The sequence below is a fragment of the Cryptomeria japonica genome, chromosome 2 (genome assembly GCF_030272615.1).
Source record: "Cryptomeria japonica chromosome 2, Sugi_1.0, whole genome shotgun sequence".
NCBI lineage: Eukaryota > Viridiplantae > Streptophyta > Pinopsida > Cupressales > Cupressaceae > Cryptomeria > Cryptomeria japonica.
Window position 1 is genome coordinate 517,577,215 of NC_081406.1, and position 26,327 is coordinate 517,603,541.

The 26,327-nt window shown below is 36.6% G+C and overlaps 1 pseudogene across 1 annotated transcript in view; it reads left to right on the forward strand.

Annotated features, from left to right (window-relative positions):
- The window catches only part of LOC131064599 (probable RNA-dependent RNA polymerase 1), a 148,261-nt pseudogene extending 124,185 nt beyond the window's left edge, over positions 1 to 24,076 (forward strand). The window contains exons 3-4 of the transcript XR_009111297.2: positions 21,627 to 21,777; positions 23,132 to 24,076. The product of XR_009111297.2 is annotated as a probable RNA-dependent RNA polymerase 1 (transcript). The remainder of the gene's footprint in view (positions 1 to 21,626; positions 21,778 to 23,131) is intronic.
- The last annotated feature ends 2,251 nt before the right edge of the window (positions 24,077 to 26,327 follow it).

Genomic DNA, 26,327 nt, shown 5'->3' on the forward strand with positions numbered 1-26,327 from the left:
TTTGTGCATGAAATAGTGAACATTTTTAACTTGCAAATAGGTTAAAGAACCCTGATTTCCTTGGTTTCATGCATTTTAAACTTGTCATTCCACCTCAAGGACCCCATCAGCAATATTGGAGGATTTTGTTGAAGATTTCCACCAATTTTTGTGGAGAAATTCAAGGAGGGAGAAGGCGTTTTGGATTCCTTCCTATTTTCATGCATCTTGGAACTCTTTTCATGCCATTTGGAAGACATTATTGCTGGTTTTGTGGCCTTCAAACAACAAACATGTGTTTGTAGAATGCCACGATTTTTTTCATGCAAATGCCACAAATATTCTTTCTTCCAAATCATTTTTGCTTGTCTTTCCTAGGCGTGGAGGTTGGATGTCTTTCTTGACCGATTTTTCATGCTTTTGAATAGCGTTTTTATCCATAAGGTGATTTTCTAAAAACGTGGCTATGGTTTGAAGTGTGGTTTGATGTCTATTTAAGAGTTTCAATCTTCTCTTTCAAGGATTTCTTTTTGCTTCTTGGAGGACTTTTTGATTGATCAAGGTATGTTCTTTTCCTTTCTTCTTTGTTTTCATTTCTTGTTTGTTTGGATTTCCTTGGTCAATTTGTATATATGTTAGTTTTGTTAGTTCTTGCCTAAAATCGTTTTTGTGAGAGATTTTCCCCTTTGTTCCAAATTTGTAAAGCAATTTGTGAAATTGCATTGTCTTTCCCCATTTTCCCTCTTTACTTGCATTCGGGATTTTGCAACCCGATTGCAAGTAAGATGAAAATAATTGATCTTCCCCTTTGGTTGAAAAACCTTAACCATTTTTTGGTGAAATTCAAGTTTCTAAGTTAGAAAATACTCATCCTTTCAAAATCGGGTTTTTAAAATCTAATTGCAAGTTAAAAGTTCTCCCATTTTCATAAAGATGATCTTCCCAAAATCTTTCCATTTTTATCCATACTCATTACCATCATCCATACCTACCATTCCCGCCATTTTCCACATGTCAAAATCTCATTTTTCACCCACTTCTTAATTTTCCTTTTTACAAGTACACTTGCATTCGAGTTTCAAAAGTCCGATTGTACATTTGTTCTTCCCCACTTTTATACTTGTAAAACATTCCCCAAGATCCGAAATTGGTCAAAAGCCAAGTTTCAAGCATCCCCATTCATTTCCCATCTTCCTCTCACAAAGTTGTGAGGTGCAAGAGTTAAGAGTTTTTCCCATTTGAAGAAGAGAAGATGATAGTTGCAACTGATCTTGATGTTGCTTTGACACTCTTAAGTCTTCATCGCAGCATACCAGGGTGTTCCTCAATGTCAGATTTACCATCATCTTTCATTCCAAAGAAGATGAAATATAAATTTGATAAATACCAGAATGAGGTTTCTCCTTCACAAGTTTTCTCTCCTATGGATCATATCAAGGATACAAAAATAGAGCATGTTGACATGTCAGATATCATCAAAAGGGTGGAAGATCCACAAGATAGTACTATGCAACGACTGTTGGACAACCACATTCACCATGTGTCTTCTTTTCTGGTGGCTGCCCTAGAACTTGAGTTTGTTCTTGCTTGTGCTCACCATTTTGATAAAGAGAAAAGAACTATCAGAAATGATGATGGGGAGGCAATAATCCGGCTTTATGCGGATAATATTTGTTGGCCATTTGGTGGAATTGATTGTGTGTTGCATTGATGTTTTGTCATTGATGCCAACACTAGTTGTTTGGATGCTTTACCGACACCCTTCTGGTCCCGGTAGGTTGAGTGCTTTCTGGTTGATTTGGATCCGACATGATCCGGTAGGCTCCAGTATGACTTGGTGATGGAATTGGCTTAATCATGATACTCATGCTCATATTCAGTAAGTTGGTTTTGGTCTGGTGATCGAATGCTATCATGATTGCTTAGAAGCTTGGTTTCTAGTTCTGACGAGGGTTTCAGCGGCATCGCTTTTGATGCAAATCTTTGATGAATTGCATAAGTGGTGTTGGTGCAGCTTCTGGTGGAGTTTCAGGATGCTGATGGTGATCATGTTCAAGACTTGGCGGATGAAGATCATTGTTGTAGCGTGTGGACCTATATTAGGTCCCGGTTGATCTAGTTTATGGACCGGTTGATGTAACGTGTGGATTGGGCCTCTCGATGCGTTTCTGAGATGTCTTATGTGTTGGATTTTATTTGTTTGATCTAAGGCCGACATGGTTTGTAATTATGTAATTGGTTTATTATTTGGTGGCTGACCTAATTGTTTATGGTCGAGGGTTTGTATATATAATGTAAGATCTCATTGTAGATCATCATGGTTATGGTATATCATAGGAATGGGAAAGGAATGTAATGTGTGAATAATGTAATATCATTCAGGCAGAGGATTTGGTCGATCATTGGAGATCGAATTGGGTTTATGTAAGAGGACTTAGTCCTCCAGTATTGAGCTAAACCGGAACTGTACTCAGGCATAGGAGATGCTATCTTTTGTAGCTCAACACTTCTCCAGATTGTAGTCTGGATTTCTATGTAGTCAGTGAGACTCCTTTTGTGATGAGCAGTGCGCTCTAGGTTGTTGGCCTTCCTACAAGTGCAAGCCCCTTTATTGTAATTCACATACTTACTGCAGAAGTGTTATCTGACTGTGAGTAGGCTTCCCACCGTGGTTTTTCCCTTTACCGGGTTTTCCACGTATAAATCTTGGTGTCATGTGGATGGTATTTATTCTATGATTATTGTTTATGCTTAATTGCTTTAACTGCTATTTCGGTATTAATGTTTTGGGTTTTGGTATTAAAGTTTTAAATGCTAATGGTTCCGGTAATAAGTGACAACTAATTCACCCCCCCCCTCTCCCTCAATTGTCTTTAGGTTATTTGAACTGTCTAACACTATTGACAAAGTTTTCAAAATACCATCAACACCTGTGTATATGGAGATTTCCAAAGATAGTGCAGCTGATTATTATGTCAAGAGGGAAAAAGATTGCAAACGTCACATTAACAGATAGATCCATAAGCCATGAGACGCTTTTACGAGGTGGGTTAAGTTGTACCGTTGTGGATTCAAGTGGGAAATTGGAGACATCATTACTCTTCTCAACGGGATGTTGGGTCTAGAACATTTTAATATTTTTGAGCCCTGGATGTATCGGTTTATCATGTTTATAATGCAGTCCCATCACATCTCATGGGGAGAAATTATCAGTGACGCCTTGTGTGAACAACTTGCAGCAGTCCCTACTACTATGATATTCTATATGAACTCATACTTGGTGTATTTAGCAGCATCACTTAGACATTTCCTTGGTCTTTCTACCAAAGGTGATCGCTCGCTTATACCTGTGTGGGAGTACTATGATCAGTTGTCTTTAAGACCCAATAGATTACAGTTCAGGAGGGTTTAGGATGCATTCTTTGGTTATTTCATGTGTCAGTTTGACAAGACTCTAAAGAATAGAAGAGTATCAGATGAGGCATGGGAAAGAGTGAACGAATATGGTTGCTTGTTCCTTGAATTCCCGACTTTCACTTACATGACAGTTGGATGTTACAACGGGCAGCCATACATGCTCCCTAGATACTCAACTGATAAGATTATTCTTATGGAGTTGGGAGGACAGATCATGGAGGTTCATGCACATCAATCTGTCAAGCATAAGGTTGGGATGGGGATTTCTACAACTAATCCATTGAAGATTTCTCGGTACTCCCTCATTACATTTACCAAAGCCAAAGCTATGGAGATTGAAATGCAGGAGATAAAAATCAAAAGGTTTAAGTCAAGAACTGATTTTGACTATTGAGGTACGAAGGAGAAAATTAAAAAGTCCTTCATACATGTGCATCGTATAGAGGATATATGGGTGGATCTTCGTACAGAAAAGGAGGTTCATAAGATGGATTATTGCAGGCTCACCCTTGAGCAGATTATTGATTTGAACCTGATGGATATTCCGCAAGGAATGATTGATGATGGGAATGTGCTTGATCCAGAATATGTTTCACGAAGAGTTGATGAAGTCCCATTTCCTTTAATTCAGTGGTCACATAAAGAATGCACTTCCATTCTTGAAAGATTTCAGCCTATCCTAGCTAACACCAACACTTGGCTCAAAGGTAATGGTGTTAGACTCATCAAGATCAAGGTTGGAAGGGAAGATGATTCTATAGGACCCCTCATACGCAAATCTAAAATCCAGATAGATAACAAGGAAGGTGCATCATCTTCGGGTACAAGAATCAAGTTGTGGGTTAGTCAGGCGATGGTACTTCCTCCTAAGGAGACGGTAGTTCGTGGGAAGGAGAAATCCCAACTTCACATTCATGTGATTGATCGTGAAAATCGAAAAGAAGAACAACATTCAGATGATGCTCCTAAGTCACTAACTTCGGAGTCACCTCATGAGGTTCCTTCCTCAATCCCCATGGAGCTACCCTTATCTCCTCCTGACACAGATGTGGATGCTTCTTCCATTATTCATTATGTTCCTACAATAGTAGATGAGTTTCCTCAGAATGTCGTTCCCATTTCAGCAGTTGAGCCACCTCTTGATCATCAACAAGAGAGTTTGCTGGAAATCTTCGATGATACTCTGCATGTATTCATTTGTCAGAGATTGATACCTCTACTTCCAGTTTTGAGGAGTTTATGAAACAATCTTCATGCCCTTTGGTTACTGAGCAAGCCATGGTTGCTATCCAGATAGATACTTCCCCCAGGATGACCACGAATGTTCAAACAAAAACTGCTTCTCCTCTACTTTTAGTTGTTATTGAAAGAGAACTAATGGCTTTACCTCCATGACTTAGTTCTTTCACTCCCAAGAGAAAGAAGCAGGAAATTTCTCTTGATGACTTTGATTATCAACAGCTTAGGCAATCAAGACCCAAGGTTGCTAAAAGAGCCAAGACGATCTCAAGGGTAACTGTTGACAGTAACAAGATGAAGGTGGCTGAAATTGTCGAGCCTCTTGTAGACAAGCCACATGAAGAAATGCAAGCTACTGATTACAGGGTCACTAGGGTAGAATTGGGTAAGCAAACGCATGATGCCTAGCAGTCTATATCTTCACTAGTACAATGATATGATGAGCTTCTAGCAAAGAAAGACAAGCTTGAAGAAGAGAATAGGCAACTTGTTGCAGCTGTTCAAAGGATTACAAAATCTGCTAGTGAAGGGAGCAATCCTTCAAATTCTTCCGGTCCACAAGAATCAATTCAAGGAGTTGAGAGAGCTGCTCAAAAGGTACAAGCATTGGAATCTTGGGTGGATCAACTTTATGATTTATGTGCACAAGTCTTGAAGGAAGTTTTTCAAATGAAGCTCAAATTGAAGACCATTGAGGAACAATTGAACCAGGTTTCTGACGCTTTCAAACAGAACTTGGAAAAGGTGGAAGATAGCTTGACCACATGGCTCAAGATTCCTCAACAAAATTTGAGTGTTCTTCTAGAACATCAGGTTATTCCTTCGAGGGTTGTATATCTAGAATACCAGTAGCTCTTGGAGAACAAAGCCCTTGTTCTCAAGTCACTTGTTGAAGACATTGATGATTCTATGAGACTGCGATTGGAAGTATTTCGGGATATTGTTTCTCGTTGAGAGAAAGCTTCTTGCAATATCATGGATCACAATGGGGAATTATTATCAGAAGAAAGGGTTCTCTTAGATCTATAGTTGAAGATTCATCATGAGTGGAGGAGTGAACCATTTTCAACTGCATCTATTCAAGCTTTGGTTGCCTATCAAGTCTTCTTGCAGGAAATTCAGTCTTCCTTTGAGAAGAATAATGCCACAATCCTTCGTTGCAGCGATGTTATTGTGAAAACCATGATCATGGCAAAAAATACCCATGAACCGAATCTCGATGAGCTGCAAATGATCATCCAGAAGTTCAAAGGATTCATGTCTTCACATGCTGCAACCTAAGTGTTTTTCAACACTTAGTTGCATTTTCAGAATTGTAATCTCTTAGTTGTAGTTTCTCTTTTGACATGTTTACTTGTAAGAACATTTTGCAAATTGCAAGTTAAGTCATTACTTGCACTTTTGTAATTACAAGTAGACAAGTTACAAGTCAATTAAGAATTGGACTTGTGACTTTGAATAAGTCATAGTTAGTTATTGAATAAGTCTTGGTGGTTGAGAGAATTTCTCAAGTTAGTTAGGATCCTCCCACCTTTTTCTCAAGACTCCTCTCCTATAAATACTTGAGAGGGTCTATTGTAATTTTTATATTTTAGAAAGCAAGCAAAAACTCTGCCAAATTTGCAGCAAAGAAGTCTTTGAGCTTTTATGTGTAAATTGAAGAATTGAAAGGAATAGAAGAAGATTACTCAAGTGTTGAGTTTTTGTGCTACATTCTTGAGTTTGCGTTCCATATTATCTTTCTTGCAAGTGTTTCTTAGAGAGATTAATATAATTTGATTTGCAGTCTTTGTGTTGCAAGTATTGGAGGTTAATATCAAGTAGAGTAAACATTCTTTTAGGAAGAGTTGTAAGACTTTGTGCTTACACTTGTTCTTGAAAGAAATTAGAAATAGATTTTGTGATAAGGAATAGTTGTGAGTCTTTGAGCTTATACTAGTTCTTATTGTTTTGTGTAAAAGAGAATAAAATATTTTAGACTTTGTGTTGCTATAGTTTGTTCTTGATATTATTAGCATAGAAAAGGGTAGATAGGACTTCGTATATTCAAGTCTTTGAGCTTGATATTGCTGTCCCGTCCCGAAGGAAATGACATAAGTCTTTGAGATTTCAAGAAACTTCATTTCCTTTCTAACATCTTATTTCAAGAAATTGTTATTGTTGTTTTGAGTTAACTTGCTATCACTTTTTTGTTTGCTATCACTTTTCTGTGAAGAGAAAAGGATATTGGCTTTCTTAAAGAAAGAAGAAAGACCGTTGTCTCATCTTGTTTAGTTTTAGATTAGATATAGATAGGGGGAGCCTTGCCTTAATTAGGAGATTTTACTCACACATTGTGGTTGAAGCCACAATTTTGTATATTTCCCCAAGTGTACAAAATTTTCAACCAACAGTTCCCTATTCCAAACCAATGTTGGCAGAAGATTTGTGGATCTCATCACAAGGCTTCCTAAATTTTAAGGTAAAGAGATTATTCTTGTAGTGGCGTATCATCTTTCAAAGAACGCTCATTTCTCTCAAATTCCATCTCGTTTTGAATCATATTGTATTGCTAAATTTTTGTATGAGAGATCTATAAAGCTCATGATTGTTCTAAGATCATTATTACTGATAGTGATCCAAAGTTGAACAAAAAATTGAAAGGAATTCATCAACCTTGTTTAGTTTCTAGATTTTATTGTGCAAGTTTTTTGAGCATCAACGTTTTGGATCACACTCTATGATCCATCATTAGGATGTCATATAAATTCCTAGGGGAATCATCAGAGCTAAACTATGAAATGTGGTGCTCTATCACCACCATACATCCTTGATCTCTTTCCTAAAATTGTTGTCCAACATGTTTTGAAGTAACCTACTACTTCATACAAATTTAAGCCAAGTGGAGGTGTGTTTAAGGAGCAAATAGAAATATTGAGTGTGCTGAAATGTAATACTGAATTGCTTGCACCTTAGAAGAATTTGAAATATCAGTGTCAATTCTTGGAGGAGGATAACCATATAAATTCCTAGGGGAATCATTAGAGCTAAACTATGAAATGTGCTACTCTATCACCACCATACAATGAAAATCCAATCAGCCCACTAAAATCATTTATTAGTTGGAACATATTGAAGATAGCTCTAAAAACACTTATTAACCATCTATTTGTAGATGGTACACAAAAATCATGGAAAGTTAAGTGCTCTACAAATTGATGAATTCCTCGTCATTAAATTTCCACAATCCATGAGATTAATCTTGTTTTGTTTTTGGATTTGATTATATAAGTTTTTTGAGCATCAATATTTTGAATCACACTTTGTGATCCATCATTGATTTTAGCAGGCTAATTGGATTTCCATTGTATGGTGGTGATAGAACACCACATTTCATAGTTCCACAAATCTTCTGCCAACTATCTCGCTCCTCCAAAATTTATAAAGTAATTAAGAAGACATTTATTGTCTGGCATGTTCCTATTTAGATAGAACTCCTTGAAATTACACGAAGGGAAAACATATGCTTGAACCCAAATCTATTTTGAATACTTGTAAATTTGTAATCACTAGCTTCATCATCACATAGTCACACATTACCCTTTAAATAGATTTAGCTACTTGTTAAAGGTGCCACTTGGGAGGATGACACATTTCTTCAATGCCATCCAACTTTTAAGGCTTGAGGAGAAGGCCTCCTTGAAGAGGTGGAGTCTATTATACACCCACTCTTAGATATGGCTATTGTTCTTCTAATCTCCCTAGATCTCCCTTCTTCTCTTCCTTTCTCTTGTTATTTTTCATCCCACATTCATCATATTATGATATGTTGTATCCATACAAAATTGTTCATATGATGCCAAATCTCAAGATGAATCCTTATCTTTTCTTCAAGCCAAGAGTCATGTCATAGTCTACTATATTGCTCTTGTTGTCTTTCTTTCACATCTTTGTAGAGCTAATGAATGAAGCTTTCAGAATCCTTCAAATGCATCTACAAGACAAAGAATTGAGTTCAAATCATGAAGAGATTTGTTAGTTAAAGTAGATTCATCAAGGTAAGGTGATGATTTTTCAAGACAAAGGAAGGGAGACAAGGTGACCATTTTTCAAGACTAGCACAATGCATGAGGCCATTTTACACAAGTATATTGTTATCGGCTCACACATGCATAGTGACCAACTAGCAACAAGAAAGTGGATGCAACAAGATTCCATGTGTCTTACATCACTTGGTTCACTAACACTTACCCTTTTAGTGCATCCTAGCCAAAAGGGAATGTTGGTGCCTCCCATACTACACTTGGGATCCCATCCTTTTCCTTTGTTCTTTGCACTAGTTGTGATGATGAACACACATTCCATGCTTCTTGTGATCATCAACAAATAAGGTGAATTGCAACAAAACACATCACTTGAGGCCAATAATAAGATTTCCACAACTTATTAATCATCTATGTCACTATACAATAATTTAAGTTACATAATTAGGATGTTTATTGTTTTACCGCAAACCCAAGAATAGTTCATGTATATTATCAATCACTTCACTTGAATTAATAATCAAAACCATGAAACCATATCTTAGGTAGACACAACATAGGAGACATGTTTCTTCTAATACACCAAAGCCAATAGTGAACTTCTTAGATGGGTAGATCTTGGCATTTGTTGCTTGCATAACACTCAAAAAAGTATATCTAAACCTATAAAATAATCACGTTCTTGACATCTATTGGTTGAAAATTTTGTACACTTGGGGAAATATACAAAATTGTGGTTTCAACCACAGCACACAAGTAAAAACTCTCCTAATTAAGGGAAGGCTCCCCCTATCTAACTAAAACTGAAATAAAAACAGGATGGTACAATAGTCTTCCTTCTTTCTTCAAGAAAGACAATATCCTTTTCTCTTCACAGAAAAGGATAGCGATTGAATATGAACAGCAGTAACTACTTTCAAGTGAAATGAGAGAAAGGAAATGAAGTTTCCTGAAAGCGCAAAGACTTCCGTCACTTTCTTCGGAACGGGACAACAATATCAAGCTCAAAGACTTGACTATTGGAAGTCCTATCTACCCTTTGCTATACTAAATTTTACAACGAATAAAAGATAACAGTTCAAATGCTGGAATAATCTATTCTTTCAACACAAAGACAAGAACTAATGCAAGTTCAAAGACTTCCTACTATTTCTTATCAAACAGTAATTTTTCCTCAAGAATAGACGCAAACTCAAAGACTTGCTGCTCCTTCAAGAGAGTTTCCTATTTTAATTAATCTTCTCTACTTGTAGCTCAAAGACTTCAAATCAGATTGGACTAAGCTCCTTTAGAAACACTTTGCATAGAAGAAATAAAGATTCAAACTCAAACATGTAGCTCAAAGACTCAAAACTTGAGTAACCCTTCTTTATTATTCTTCAAAACCTTAAATTCACATACATAAGCTCAAAGACTTCTTGCTATAAATTTGGGAGAGTTTTTGCTTGCTTTCCAAAAGATATCAATTACAATGAACTCCTCAAGTATTTATAGAAGAGGTGCCTTGGAAAAAAGGTGGGAGGATCCTAACTAACTTGAGAGATTCTCTCAACCACCAAGACTCATTCAATAACTAACTGAGACTTCATTAACTAACTAAGAGATACTCCAACTAACTAAGACTTATTCCAACTACAGACCTAACTGGACACAACTTGTAGTTGCCTTACATGTAATTACAAAAGTGCAAGTAATGTGTAACTTGCTTTTTACAAAAAATACTTTTACATGTAACTTGTCAAAACTAAATTACAACTAAAGATTACAAAAAAGGAATATTCAACTAAGTGTTGAAAAACACTTAAGTTGTATTTTATGAAAACAAATCCTTGAAATTTTTGGATGCTCGCTTGTAGTTCCTTGGGATTCAGTTCATGGGTGTTCTTGGCAACAACCATAGTCTTCACAATAGTGTCGTGACAGCGGAAGAGGCATAATTGTTTTTATCCAGGATAGACTGGATTTCATGCATAAACGCTTGAATCGAAGCTGCCGAGAATTGTTCGCTCCTTCATTCATTACGAATCCTCATCTGTAAATCAGCAAGAACTTCTTCTTTTGGAATCAGCTCTCCATCCTAACTTACTATGTTGCAAGAGGCCCTTTCACAATGTGAGACAACAGCTCGGTAAACTTCGCCCCGAAATCTCTTTGCATCACCGATCTCCTCAATGTGGGATTTAAGAACAAGGGTCTTGTTTTCCAGGAGTTCTTCAAATTCCAAGTACATAACCCTGGAAGAGATGATGGCATGCTCCTGCAAAATACTCAACTGTTGTTGGGGCATGGTACGCCAGATTGTCAAACTTTCTTCAACACTTTCCAAGTTCTTTTTGAAAGTATTAGAAGTTTGATCTAGTTTCTCCTTGACAATGTCCAACTTAGACATTATTTGAAAAATGTCTTTCATTACCTCTACACATTGATCATGAAGTTGATCAACCCAAGAATCCAGTGCTTGTACTTTCTGAGCAGCCCTTTCCACTCCATGAATTGATTCTTGGGAACCAGAGGTACCTATGGAGTCACTCCCTTCAGCAGCAGGTTTTGTAATTTTATGAACGACCGCCATAAGTTGTCGATTTTCTTCTTCTAGCTTGTCTTTCTTTGCTAGAAGATCATCACACCTTTGCACCAGTGAAGCAACAGAAAAACTGAGCATCATGTTTAATGACCTCATGCGTTTGCTTGCCCAACTCTATCCTTGTAACTTTATAATCAGCAGTTGACATTTCTTCAAGTGGCTTATCTGCAATAGGTTCCACAATTTCAGCTACCTTCATCTTGTTGCTATCAACAGTTATCCAAGAGATAGTCTTGGCCTTCTTAGCAACTTTGGATCTGGACTATTTCAGTTGTTGATAGTCAAAGGCGTCAGGTGAGATTTCTTGCTTCTTCCTTTTCGGGGTGAAAGAGCTAAGCCATGGAGGCAAAGTCATCAACTCCCCTTCAGTAACAACCGTAGGCAAAGGAGAAGCAATTTTTGTTTGTATCACTGTGGTCATCCTAGGAGGAATATCTGTTTGGACAACAACCACAAATTGCTCAGTTACCAATGGGCATGAAGATTGCCTCATGAATTCTTCAAAACCAGAAGTGGAAGTATCAATTTCTAATAACTGGATGCAAGTAGGAATATCCTTAGGAACTTTCAACACACTTTCTTGTTGATGATCAGGAGATGGCTCGTATGCTAAAATGAGAATTGCATTCTGAAGAGACTCATCCACAAGCAAATCGGGAGGAGAAAGAGGCGTCTCAATGGAAACTGGAGGAATGACCTCATGAGGCGAGTCTGAAACTGGAGACTTAGGAGCATTATCAGATTGCTTTCCCTCTTCTGGATTATCCAGATCAATTGCCTGTACATGGAATCATGATTTTTCCTTCCCACGAACAGTCGTCTCCTCAGAAGGAAGCACTACTGCACGATTGACTCGTAACTTGATCCTTGTTCTCGAAGGTGAAGCACCTTCCTTGTTGTCAATCTGAATCTCATATTTCCATCCAAGAGGCCCCGCAGAATCATCTTCTTTACCAACCTTGATTTTTATAAGTCTAACAACATTACTTTTCAGCCATGCGTTAGTGTTGGCCAAGATAGGCTGAAATCTGTCAAGGATGGATATGCACTCCTTGTGCGACCATTGGATCAAAGGAAGTGGAGCTTCCTCAACCCTCTGTGAAGTGTATTCAGGATCAAGTATATGCCCGTCATCAATCATCCCTTGTGGGATATCCGCCAAGTTTAAATAAAAAATTTGCTCAACAGTGAGCCTGCAGTAATCCATCTTCAGAACTTTGGCTTCTGTGCGGAGATCTACCCAAATGTCTTCAATGCGATGAACATGCACAAAAGATTTCTTGATCTTCTCTTTCATACCCCTATAATCAAAATCAGCTCTAGGTTTGAACCTTTTGAGCTTGATTTCCTGCAATTCAGTTTCCATGGCCTTAGCTTTCACAGATGTGACAAGGGAGTATCGGCCAATTTTCAATGGGTTTGTGGTAGAGATCCCCATTCCAACCTTGTGTCTGGCAGACTGAAAAGTGTGAACAGCCATGATCTGTCTTCCCAACTCCATAAGAATTATCTTATCGGTTGGGTATCTCGGAAGCATGTATGGCTGACCATCATAGCATCTTATCCTCATATAGGTGAAGGTGGGAAATTGCAGAAACAAACACCCATACTCAGACACCTTGACCCGTGCCTCATCTGATACTCTTTTGTTCCTGAGATTTCTGTCAAACTGACACATGAAATATCCGAAGAATGCATCTTGGATCCTTCTAAAATGCAGTCTGCTAGGTCTCAATGGCAACTGGTCATAATATTCCCAAACTGGTATAAGCGAGCGATCACCCTTGGTAGAAAGACTTGAAAGTGTCTAAGTGATGCTGCTAAATATACCAAATAAGAATTCATGAAGAAGGTCATGGTGGTAGGAACTGCTGCAAGTTGTTCGCACAAGGCATCGCTGATGACTTCCCCCCATGAAATGTGATGTGACTATCGTATGAACATAATGAACTGATACATCCATGGCTCAAAGACATTGGAATTCTCAAGGCCCATCATCCTGCTGAGAAGAGTGATGGTGTCTCCTATCTCCCATTTGAAATCACAATGGTACAACTTTGCCCACCTTGAGAAGGAAGGTCGTGGCTCTTGGATCCACCTATTAATGTGTCGCTTGCAATCTTTCTCCCTCTTCACGTAATATTCCGCTACACTTTCTTTGGTGATTTCCATATAAATAGGTGTAGGAGGTATTCTGAAGACCTTCTCGATTGTATCCGCATCGAGACAAATTATAGCTTCACCATCATCATTTTTGATGACTCTTGATTCCTTGTCAAAATGATGGGCGCATGCAAGAATGAACTCATGTTCTAGGGCAGCCACCGGGAAGGAAGATGCATGATGGATATGGTTGTCCAACAGCCGCTGCAAGTTATTATCTTGTGGATCTTCTACCTTGTTGACGAATTCTGCCATATCAACGTGCCCTATCTCCATGTCTCTGATGCGATCCAAAGGAGAAGAAACCTGGGAAGGTGCAACCTCATTCTAATATTTATCATATTTGTATTTCATTTTCTTTGGAGTTGGAGATGCCGGCAAATCTGACATTGATTGTGAACCTGGAATGCTTTCTTGAAAATGCAAATGTTTCTCCAATAATGCAACAATCTTTGGAATGAAGAAGCAAAATCAATCAATAAACCCAAACCGCAATCCCAAACCCTTAACACGTTTTTGCAAAAAACGTCTTATATTGAAAAAAGTGGCAGCAAACAAGAGTAAAATGTCATAGAAAATGCTTGAATACTTCTTAACCCTCAACGCCTTGGTACTCCGAGCCAAAACAATTCATGTCCTTGAAGATTCATGGTATTAAACACTTCCAATATGCAGCCATAATGATTCACGTGGAGGAAAAAACGTGGCAACTATTGCGTATTGGAGGGCATCATTAAATAGCTTGAAACTCCTCCCAAACTCCATGCCTAGGTGAGAGAGGGAAAAACGATTCAGGAGTTTGCAGTTTGTTGAAGATTTAATCCCTCAAAATGTGGTATTAAAGAAAAATGTGGTTGCTGATTTAGGGCAAAAAACCAGTCAATGCATCCTCCAAATGTCACGAAAGGTGTCCAAGAATGCATGAAAATAGGATGCAAACCAAAACGCCTCCTCCCTCCAACAATCTCTCCACAAAATTTGCCTTGAAATTGTCAAAAATCACTTTTCCTTGCATTTCGGGTTTTTTGGAACAAAAGACAAGTTCGAATTTGCATAAGGGAATGCAAATCGGGTTTTTGGGAGATAATGACAAGTTTTAATTTCACTTTTTCCACTTACAAGCCAAAATCGGGTTTTTTTGGAGCAAACTGCAAGTTTTATTTACTTTTTCACTTGCCAAGCCAAAATCGAGTTTTTTGGAGAGGAATACAAGTTTTAATTACTTGTAAAAGGGAAAGAAAATCCCTACAACAAGTTAGAAATACTTGCACATATGTAATGGGGATTTAAAATCCCTATTACATGCAAAAACCATTAAAGTAGGGGTTTTTTGACCAAACTGCAAGTTTACTTGTAATTGGGCGAAAAAATCCCTATTTTAACTAAACAAGACCAAAAAACAATAAAAAAGACAAAAACAAGAAAGGGAAATTTAAAACAAAGTGCAAGTAACATCTTTTAATAAAAATGCACATGTAATAAGCTAAAAATTCCCCTATAACAACCAAAACAATGAGTATCATTAAAACTTGCAGTTTGAAGAAAATTCTCCACCTACAATCGAGGTTTTAAAACCTGAAATTGAAGGAAAGATATAACAAATGAACCCAGAATTTGACATAATTCGAAACGCAGTTCGAGGATAGACTGAGGATTAAGCCAGTCCAAGGATTCGTCAAAATTCTGCTTCGAGAAGCGTGCCATAGAGTAAAAAATCTCATTTTTCACAAAAATTTCATGTAGTGGTCCTTCATTTTTGGAAACAAAAATGAGGACAACAACATCTATTACATGCATGCTATTGGTGAAAGCCAACTAACCTTATGATATGGCCAAATATTTCTTTTGGAAAAGCACATTTGGTGGCTCTTGTCACACTTGAGCAACGATAGGCTTATCTATATGCATACCATAGGTTTTACAATTTTGATGATTGCCTCAGGATGATCAATAGGCCAATTATCCTCTATATATGCCCTCATAGTCCCTTGATCAACCATATTTGCGATGCCTAGAAGTCAACTCCTATACCGACCCTAGTTCAACATTGTGACATTAGAGGGTACAAGAACAATGATCTACAACATATTGTTCAAAGGTTTACACCTAGCCTACTTAATCTAGTTACATTATTATAAAGAGATCCATACGTAATGTCTTAATTTTTGTTCATTCCAACATCTTTGCTAGCTCCAATTTTGTTGGAGAGTGCTAGTCTTTTTGGAATAGAGTTCAGTTATTGGCATTGTGTCTGAGGGATCGAGATGAGTTTGTTGATGCTTTCTAGAGACTATTTCACCATTTTAGGTGCATTTCAAACTTCTTGGAGGGATATTCTATTTTTGAAAAGTGTGAAATTTTATTAAGATTGATCTCTAGTCAACCTCAGAGTGTGTTGGCGTATTTAGAATTCACCTTTGGGCTATTTTTGTATTTTTTGTAACTTTGGATGGATCTATGAAAAATAATTTAATAATTAATTATAAGACAACTAGTTTTAATTATTTAATAAGGTGAGTTATAAGTGACTAAAGTGCTAGAAAAATTAATAAAATAAAATAAACTCACTTCAACTAGAAAGAAAAGGATTATTACTGAAAAAGTAATTTAAAATCATTATTTCCAAAAAGTTTCGAAAGTGTTATAGTTGATGTGAAACGTTTCTACATTTATCAAATCCACGCTGCGATGAAACCTCAATTGCAATCATCCTTCATGAATTTGGTATGAAACCCTTGGATGTCATGCTTAGCTATTTGAAGATCAGATTGTTATTAATGAATATGCTAATGTTCGATCACAATGAGTGCCTATGCAGGAACAAAAATGAGAACCCAAGTCCACAAGAGTTCAAACAATTCAAACATCATGTGCCCTCTTCAAACAAAACTTTTGCAAATAGACGAAAAGATGCCAAAACCAAAATTGAAGAAAATAATTAAAAAATGTTTTTGGGTGGCGCTGATTGCTTATCTGCCCCGGTGCTCCTGCCCTAGACACACAGAGTAGGAAAATTTACTACTCTTTTAGGTTGTTGGCAACCTGCAACAAACTCCATTGCTGACGTAGACAGAGATAGTTTCTTCCTCAGCCTCTTCCAACACTTAGCAGGGACACTTGCCATCCCCCACCAAGTGTTCACCAATTTCCTCTTCACCCACGTGGATTCACCTCCACCATAGACTATCCTCCTTTGCCAAAGGCACTCCCCTTTTCTTTCCATCTTCGTGGAATCTTGCTCATAGAACTCATCAAAATTTACCTCGTGCTTTTCTACTGCTTCAGCATCCACTTCATGCTCATCTTCATCATCTACAACCTTTTCACAGTCCACCGCTGCAGTCACATCTTCTTCATCCTCTTCAGCATTTATTGCTGAAACGTTTTCTTTATCATTGCTCCTTGCAACTTCTTCAATCATTTTGATCTCCTCACCACGCAATGTGCCATCTTCCTCAAGCAAGTCTCGCTCTTCATCAAGTTCTCAATCAACCTCTGCACAACCTCCAAGTCTACCTTCTGAATTTCATCCTCTTCTACTACCTCAATATGTGAGGTAACTTCACCTTCATCACATTCTCAACTTTCACTCACCAACTGATGGTCCGCCATGACCATTTCCTTTTCTCTTTTCTTTTCATTTGTGTGGGCTCCTTTCACTTTTCTTGCCTTCAACGAGCTTCTCCACATCCCATAACTCTCTTCCCAATATCACTCTAAAAATGAAATCAAAACAGTACTCCTCTTCAAAAACATCCTATTGTCTACTTCAAAACATTCACCTTTGCGGCTTACTAGTTCTCAATTGATCGAGACTTCACACACTTGCAATGATCCTTTTGAGCCCTCCACAACCGCTTCACACTCTCAAGTGCAAACTACCTCATGGTTGGTGATCTGTTCACACAACTCCACTCTTCACCTGCAGGTCCAGTGTAGATTGCCTCACATTCGGCTATCTATCTACACACTCAAGATCTTAGTCTCTGATACCAATTGATGCAAGACAGAAACGCTTGCCTGTAAACTCAGATTTAAAAATCACCAAAACAAAGCCTCTAATTGCAACAAAGAAATAAGATTTTATTTATTTTAAGTCTACAATACAATATTGACAATCATGACCTCTTGATGGCCTTGCAGTCTGCATAGTTCTATCGACAAGCAATTTTCTATAAAATTACACTACTCTGCCCCCACTAGTGCTGCTTACTCTCCTTGGCCTCAACCTTTCCTACGCAGCCGAGGGTATCACCTTCTCATGTATTCAAACCTTGGCTCTATCCTTGGATTTTCTTTCTCCTCACGCACTTGTCTTCCACATTTTGCAGAGTTTTTCCCCAATCAACACTTTCACATGCCCTTCACAAGCCTCACAAGCTGCTATCTCTCCATTGGTCCCAACTTAGGCCTCTTTTCTTCCCAGTCGATACCTTTCACAGTGCATTTTTCTGGTCGATGCTTCTCCTACGCATCCCCCCTCTTAGCGGCACTCCACACACGCATTTGGTCGATGCCTTAATATATATCTCCTTCCTATATCCATCACACCTTGCAATTTCATCAATTCGTATGATTCACATTATCGTTGTCTATTCATATTCTGCAGTAACATTGTTCGATGCCCTTACTATGTAGGCTCCTCTATTCAATGTGTCGATTCCTCTATCTCATTCGACCCGCCTCTCCTCACTCACCCCCTGGGCGCAACCTCCTTTATTGAACCGCCTTTATACATTCTCCGACTTCACCAATTAACCTCGAATTCTTTTCTTGCCAGCCGTTTCAATCTGTACGTTATCAAGGCTTTAGAAGTTGAAATGGTTTTAAGCCATGCCTCATTTTCCGTTGGAGTCGAACCAACTTTGTCCTTTTGATCGCTGCTTCGAAAAGAACAGCTTCTTTTGTTTTCTTTCTCTATCAATGGTCCAGTAGTGCACTGCCTCTTAGTCTCCTTGGTTTTGCCAGGGTATGTTGACTTATGATTTGGTATTCACCATGCTTTGCAAGGCAGTCACCTATGTTCTTCCTCATAGCACTTTCACCTCCTCTTTGCACTAACATTTCCCTTTTTTCTTTGTATTTTCTTTAAATTTTTGTGCTTTTTGCTTTGACTTATGAATTATCATCACTCTTCTCTTGTCCTCCACGTATTACGCTGTCTTCTCTATGTTATAATTGATGTGAAACGTTTCTACACCTATGAGATTCATGCTGCGATGAAACCTCAATTGCAGTCATCCTTTATGAATTTGGTATGAGACCCTTGGATGGCATATTTAGCTATTTGAAGATCAGATTGTTATTAAAGAATATGCTAATGTTCAATCACAATGAGTGCCTATGCAGGAACAAAGGTGAGAACCCATTTCCAAAGAGTTCAAGCAGTTCAAACATCACATGCCCTCTTCAATCAAAAAAATTGCAAACAGACAAAGAGATGCCAAAACCAAAATCAACTAAACCAAAACTGGAGAAAATAATTAGAAAATGTTTTTGGACAGTATCAATTGCTTATCTGCCCGAGTGCTCTTGCACCAGACACTCTCCAAAAATCTTTTCAAACACACCAGAAGCCAGAAATAACTTCAAAAAATGACAGAGAGTCCTCTAGACCATCTGAATTCATTGGCCACATCAAATAATTCTTCTGACAAGGTTGACACTCACCGAGATGGTCAAAGCTAATTGCAACACAATAGAACCCCAAAGTGGGAACATTACAATCCTTCTTCCCCAAAGATTGCTTGTCCTCAAGCAATGCCAACTCAGCCCCAAAATCACCTAACTGATCCAAACTGAAACCAAATATGATCCCAAGGTCCCAAGTAAACCTAAGAGGCCTGTAGCTCCATCTACTCAAAGCACTGTGTTGCTGGGCACCTGCACAAGTGATCTCTTGAAATCCGCCTACAAGAAGAGCAATCAAATACTACAAAAACTTGATCAACTCCTTAAATAATTGCTTTTTGAAGAAACTACTCCAAAACGTCATAAGAGTAAGCTCAAAAAAGTTAACATTAACTCTCTCATTTCCAACACTTTGCAATCCCACATGATAACTGTCACTGAAATTTAATATGTTGTCCCAAACATAAGTGCAAGATGATTATAAGCAGTGACAATTATTTGGTGCCCAAACAGCCAACCAACACCGAAATCGGTTAGCCAAGCCTGACATTCTCTCCATTGGCCAAAATGAAATTTCTGATCATTCCCCTAGCTAGAAATATCTTTCCAAAAGTAACCAACTTAGTAAAATACAAGTTTTGCTTATAAATTTATAATCCTCTCTAGTCCACTTGCAAGAGCTCAAATGGACTCATCTGATAACTGAGTAAAGAGGTAACATTATCATCACTTTTTGGGTCCATAACTTCCCATGGTATGCTTTTTCCATCATCATTAGTCACCAATAGCCCATGAAAACAATCTTGTGCATGGATACTAACTAAAAAGTTACTCCACCATGCTAATAAGGCCTATCCTTTGTCTATCTGCTTATTTTACATTAAATGTGCTTCCAAAAAAATTTCCAAGGAGAGGATCAACCATAATATTGAAGTAATCTGATGGGTTATTAGTATCACTATTTTGTATAGAGGGATAACAACACTAATTGTCCAATCTTTCAAGAAGTCCTCTTGAATAACATTATTGAAGAAGCACTTGATGCAACCTGCAAGGACTTCAATACCCCACTTTATATGCTCTGCTTGCAGCCCATCGATATCATGTGCCTTCCCTCCTGCCAACCTTTTTATGCCATGATTGATATCTTCAAAAGCTCAATGATTACATTGATTATCGGGTACCTATTTTATCTTGGTCACGCCCATATAGAAGTTTCGCATATTCAAGCCATTGCAAACTTGTTATATTGTTTTCTATGTTTAGATGGTTGTCATTTCTTTTTTCAATGGAGTGACAAGTTGCTTGATTCATGGTGCCCATGCCTTGCATTTAATTTGTTTCCTCTAGTAGGCTCAATGTAAATTAATGTTGTCCATATTTGTTTCAATCTCCTCATCTGCCCCTCTCCTTCCACCAACCTTCTAATTTATTTATTGATGTGCTTATCACATCTATGACAGGGATGTGACAATATCATGATATCGGATGCACTAGAAGTATTGCACATCGACACTGTGAGGGGTGCTAACCCTCAAACTTGTTGGAGGTTGCTGGCCCCAAACCTGTTTTCTGATTTAAAAAAGCAAAACATAAAAATTGTTTTGGGATATGCTGGATGGAAAACTAGAGTTTTTTCCTTTATTTGGCTTGAAATAACAAAAATTAGCATTTCCACCTTATTTTATGATTTTTAAACAATTTTTAGTCTTCCAATTAAATCCTAACTAATTGAATTTCTTTTATACTTCTGATTTGCCAAGTCTTGATTTCAAGTAATCCTCCTATTATCAAAATGGACTTTATGTTCTAGACATTCATTCATTATGTATCTCATGCATTATTTTTATTTTTTTGTATTTATATAATTTCAAAATTTGTTTGAGTCCTGAATCTTAGTCAAAATTGTGGCGTGCTGAGCTTTTGCTGAGTCCTAATTTTTATACTATGAATGGAACTAGTTAGAATGGAGTATGTTGCATGTATGTTTATGTTCTTGGGAGTTATACGCCCCTGAAAATGGCTTGTACTGGAGGTCGCACCCTATTAAAGTGGTTTCTGTTAATGAAGGTAGCAGTTATTGGATGTTTCCAGATGGTGCATAACAGTGGTTTCTTTTGGATTTAGTTCCTCTCTAATCTCCATTCACTCCAGTTGTTTGTGGTCACAGAACCTTCATTTACTAGCATGCTCACTCTTGTATGGTTTGAATTATAAGTAGCAGCTCTTTTAAAACTTTCAAGTAAATTGGTAGAAGAGTCTCAACCAATACAGGGTATCATATATGCTACTTTTCACCTTCTTGTTATTATGCATTCCTAAACGGTCAAGTGGAACACAATTTTCTGCGAGTCCAACATGCAAATTATATACCATGAAATTAATATACATGAGTTTCGCGACATTAAGTTGTTTGCTACATTGATCATTTGACCCAAAGGATTGGAAGGAAGACTTTAAATACCTGAAAATTTCTATCTATTTTCTTCTCTGTTCATTTTTTTTTAATTGGTTCATTTTTCTACTTTAGAGCGTTTTTAAGATAATAAAATTGGCCGAAGCCTTACATTATCATTTTTAAGAGTATGCAGGCCCCATCCAGACGAGTGTTCTGGTAGTGATTTGGATGGTGACCTATATTTTGTAAGCTGGGATGCGTCTCTTATTCCATCTCAACAGGATAAGCCAATGGACTATGCGGCAAAGCCAGATGAATTATTGGACCATGCGGTTACAATTGAGGTATGACTGGTACATGTAGTTTTGAGATTTCTTGTTCTGGAGATTATTCCACTGTTTCCGTCATGGAATTTACAGATTGCTGCTTTTGCTATCATTTTCGTTCATTTTCTTTAAAGCTTAGAACAACTGGCGATAATTTAGGCTGTTGGTGTAGGCTGGCCCACCTTCTTGTCTTTTTTCTTAGTGAATTATGTATTTTACAATGTGTTTTGTGAAAGGCCTCATTGTTCAGCTGATTTTTCTATAAATTTTATAATGAATAACTTTTATTTTGTATCATGTTAAAAGTAGTGCAGGACTAGGGACAATCAGTCCTGACACTTTTTATTTCTGTATTTTAATTTTTTTCTTATTGGAAATGATGATGAGCTCCTTCAACATTTCAATAGTCTTTTATGTTTTGTGAAAGGCCTATTGTTCAGGTGATTTTTTCATAAATTTTATAATGAATAACTTCTAATTTGTATCATGTTAAAAGTAGTCTAGGACAACCAGTCCTCACATTTTTTATTTCTGTATTTTAACTTTTAATTTTTTTCTTATTTGAAATGATGATGAGCTCCTTCAACATTTCAATAGTCATTTTATTAAATAAATTGTATGAATAACCATCTATCAAGATATTTATAGACTTTTAAATTTTGAAAAGCTTTAAGAGATTTTATGAAAGGATAAATGAAGTGTAATCAACACTCAAATCTTACTTTGAGTCCAGAAAATTTTAGGGCTTTGGAAGTGGTTTTCTTTTTCTGTGCATATTTATGAACATAGTTTCATTTTCACAGTTTTTAGACCCACTGAACCATTTTAGAAATCTGTGACTTCATGATGTAAAATTTCTTTAAAATCAATATATTATTCTAGCTTTGCCTTTTATGGATCCAAAAAAAAAAGATATTTATGCTTGTCCTTAATATGTCTGAAGATATCACGCTCTAATTATAAAAAGCTCTTCTAATTTTAATATTCTGAAAAAAAAAATATATACCCTTTCTTCCTATATTATTCTATGATAATGGTTCTGGTTTCTATGCTCTGACTGCCCAATGCTCTATTTCCCATGATTCTTTTGGCACCTGTTTGGCTACGTACTTTGCGAGACAAAAACCTTTCCGACCCTTTAGTCCTTACGCTTGAAATGTTCTCAAGTGTTGTGCTTGACAACATAGAGAAGTAGCAGTTTCTATCACTTGCCTGCTCTGCCCATTTTTCTTCAGAATACCAGCCTATTAGTATTTGTTGAAATAGAAAATAATGATTTCTTAAGGGCAATAATTCTACACTGCTAGTTAACTTACCATTCTATGTTGCTATGTAAAGGACTTTGCCTAATCCAGATTGCTTCACGATGCAGGAGATTCAAGAGTATTTTGTCAATTATATGGTAAATGACACACTGGGAATCATATCTAATAGGTATACTGTGTATGCTGATCTTGAGTCCCGCATGGCTCGGAGTCCGATTTGTCTAGAGTTGGCCAAGCTCTTTTCAACAGCAGTTGACTTCCCGAAAACTGGCATTCCTGCTCATATTCCTGCTTATCTAACTCCAAAATGTTATCCTGATTTCATGGAGAAAGAGGATAAACCCATGTATGAATCAAAACGAATTATTGGAAAACTGTACAGGTCTATCAAGGAAGTGGCAACAGAGGCTCTTTTCATAAATTCATTCACAAGGCAAGTTGCAGAGAAGGCATATGATAAGGATATGGAGGTATTGGGATTTGAAAACTATCTCGAGGAAGCATTGATGTGCAAAAACTGGTATGACTCCAGATTAGCTATTCTAATGTACCATTATGGGGTTAAGTATGAAGCAGAGATTGTCAGTGGAAACATCTTCAGTTTATCAAAGTTGCGTGGCTCTAGGCTTGGAGATCTTAAAGAAACCATCATGACAGAAATTAAGACTCTCAAAAAACAAGCAAGGTCATGGTTTGATGATGGGGAAAGTAGCTCCAATGGTGATAAGTTTGCAAAAGCATCTGCCTGGTATCATATAACATATCATCCTAAGTATTGGGGTCTCGGAGATTATGAAGGGAAAGATGGGAACAACCCTCATTTTATAAGCTTCCCATGGGTTATATATGAAAAGTTATTGCGAATCAAGCGCAAGGACTGGTTTTAAGGAAGTAGTCAGTAAAATAAGACAATTAAGTTGACATGGTAGGGGTGTCTATAATATCTTTATTTGTTTGAAAGATTGATCTTATTGAACAAAAATACTTTAAAATTATATTAGATGTATAAGGTGTATTTATAAATGTGTTTGTACTTGTATTTAAGATTATCATATCTGATGTATATGGTGTATTTATAAATGTGTTTGTACTTGTTTCGCCGAGAGGCGACCTACAATGATATCAATATTGTCCATAAACAAAATCTCACTTTAAGAAAAAATTGACGTGTATATTCCAGTTGAAAATCTCAGCTGGCAGAGTAGTGGCCTGCAGTGGTATTTAAATTTGTCATAATCAAAATCTGTCAGAATTAAAGTTTGACAGAATTCAGGCAAGCAGTGGAAGAGTAGAACATGCTATGAGTAACGGACATGAAGGAAAGTAACCTAAATATTCAAAGCATGACCAATCATACTGTAACGCCTCTTACGGAAATGAAGGTATATATTTAAAGCTTGGAGAAGATGGTTCAGGAAAGTTGAAGGGGACGGCTCAAACCCTTCCTGAGTTTTGCACCAGAGCACGATGGCCATGGAGGCATGATTAGTGAAGATGGAATGCCGCTGCCCCCCAATTCTTCTACACCATCAACATTCAATATTGGAGTGATTTTATCTTTTTTTCATTTAAAGGTTTTTTTCAGCTTTTGAATTTTGTCTGCGTTTTTCTAAGCCAGATCCCTAATTGCAAAAGTGAAACGCTATATTTTTTTGCACCACCCAACAAACTGTGTTTTGATGTCTAGCAGGTGAATGGAGTGTGGAGAGCGATTAAGGATGCAATCCAGGTGACAATGTAGAACACTCAAGCAAACAAAGAAATTGAGTCATGAGAGGAGCCAAGGTGCTAAGCAAGGTACTCACTACATGGAATGGTGTCGGCAGTAGAGGGAGGTTGAACATCTTTTCCAATGCTCAGATAGAGGGAGGTTGAACAGCTTTTCCAATGCTCAGATAGCATGGTGTCTCTTGTCCATAGGTTTTTTCAATAGATTTCTTTAAATTTAGAAATAAATTTCATGTAATTGAAAATCTTCACCTTTAACAGTAGAGAATTTTTAAACTATGAATTGAATAGAGAAAATTCAGCATCTTATATTATTAATATGTAATTAATAATATATCTTTAGCGTAACGCGATTTCCAGGTTTTAGATTTGATATGGTGGCTTGCTGGGGCTGACTCCTATGGCATTTAAAGATTTAAGCACCTCTAAATAATTTTTTTTTTATTTGTTTTTCAAATCAACATATTTGAATGTAGAGGAAAAACTTGAAAATCTCTAGATCATAAATATGATCTCAAAGTCCTTGGAAGGAAGAACTCATTTCGTCAGCCTATGATGCTTCAACGATTTATGCATTATTTTTTTATTATTCTATTTTTACCATATCTTAATCAAAGAATCTTCACAGTTTATGCATTATTAGTACTTACAGTTAGGCAATACTCTTGTAATGAATTTTTTTTTGTTATGTTTAAATAGTTATAAAAAAAATTATTTTGACCAATTATAAACAAATATTTTTCTTTCTTTTAAATTTTTTAATTTATTTTAAAGTATACATGTGTATATTTGTTAACTTTATAATTAAAAAAAATATTTCTCTTGTAAACGATTGGCTAATACTTTTTTTCCTGTTATACACGGGTTTCTCAGATGCAACATAATAGATTTCTAGGAAGCAACATAATATTTATTTGTTATCAAATAAATACACATCTGAAAAAAGGAGGAATGTTATTTTGAATTCAAAGGTTCATTTGTAAAATTTAAAAAGCTAAGGTATCAAATTATGTTTTTGGATTGATATGGCATTCTAACCCTAACTCTAAAGTTTATCATAACTTTAATTGTAAACCTAGCCCTAATTCTTTGATTAAGATATTGTAAAATATAATAATAAAACAACAAGTGCCACATAGTGGCTAGTACTTGCCTTGTTTTTAGTATAGTTTTAATAATAATTATGATTTAATTTATTAATTGGAAAAAATTAAAAAATTAAATTAAATTAATAAGAAAAAAGAATAAGTAACTCTTGAAATGAAATGTCTTCGAAAAGCTATATTTTTTAAATTTTTTTAAAGAATAAGTGATATATTTTTATATTTAATTTTTTCTAAAATAGTAATATAATAATAATAGTAATAAAATAGTTTATCATAACCTTGATTGTAAACCTAGCCCTAATATTTTAATCAAAGAATCTTGACTTCTTTATTACATGTATTCCATTAGATTTTTCATGCAATCAAGGTTATGTATATTATTTCCTTATCACTTAATGGAATAGGTTGAGGTTACAGATTTATCCCTTTTTTTTCCTTAATGAAGTTTAATCTATTTACAATCAGGTAA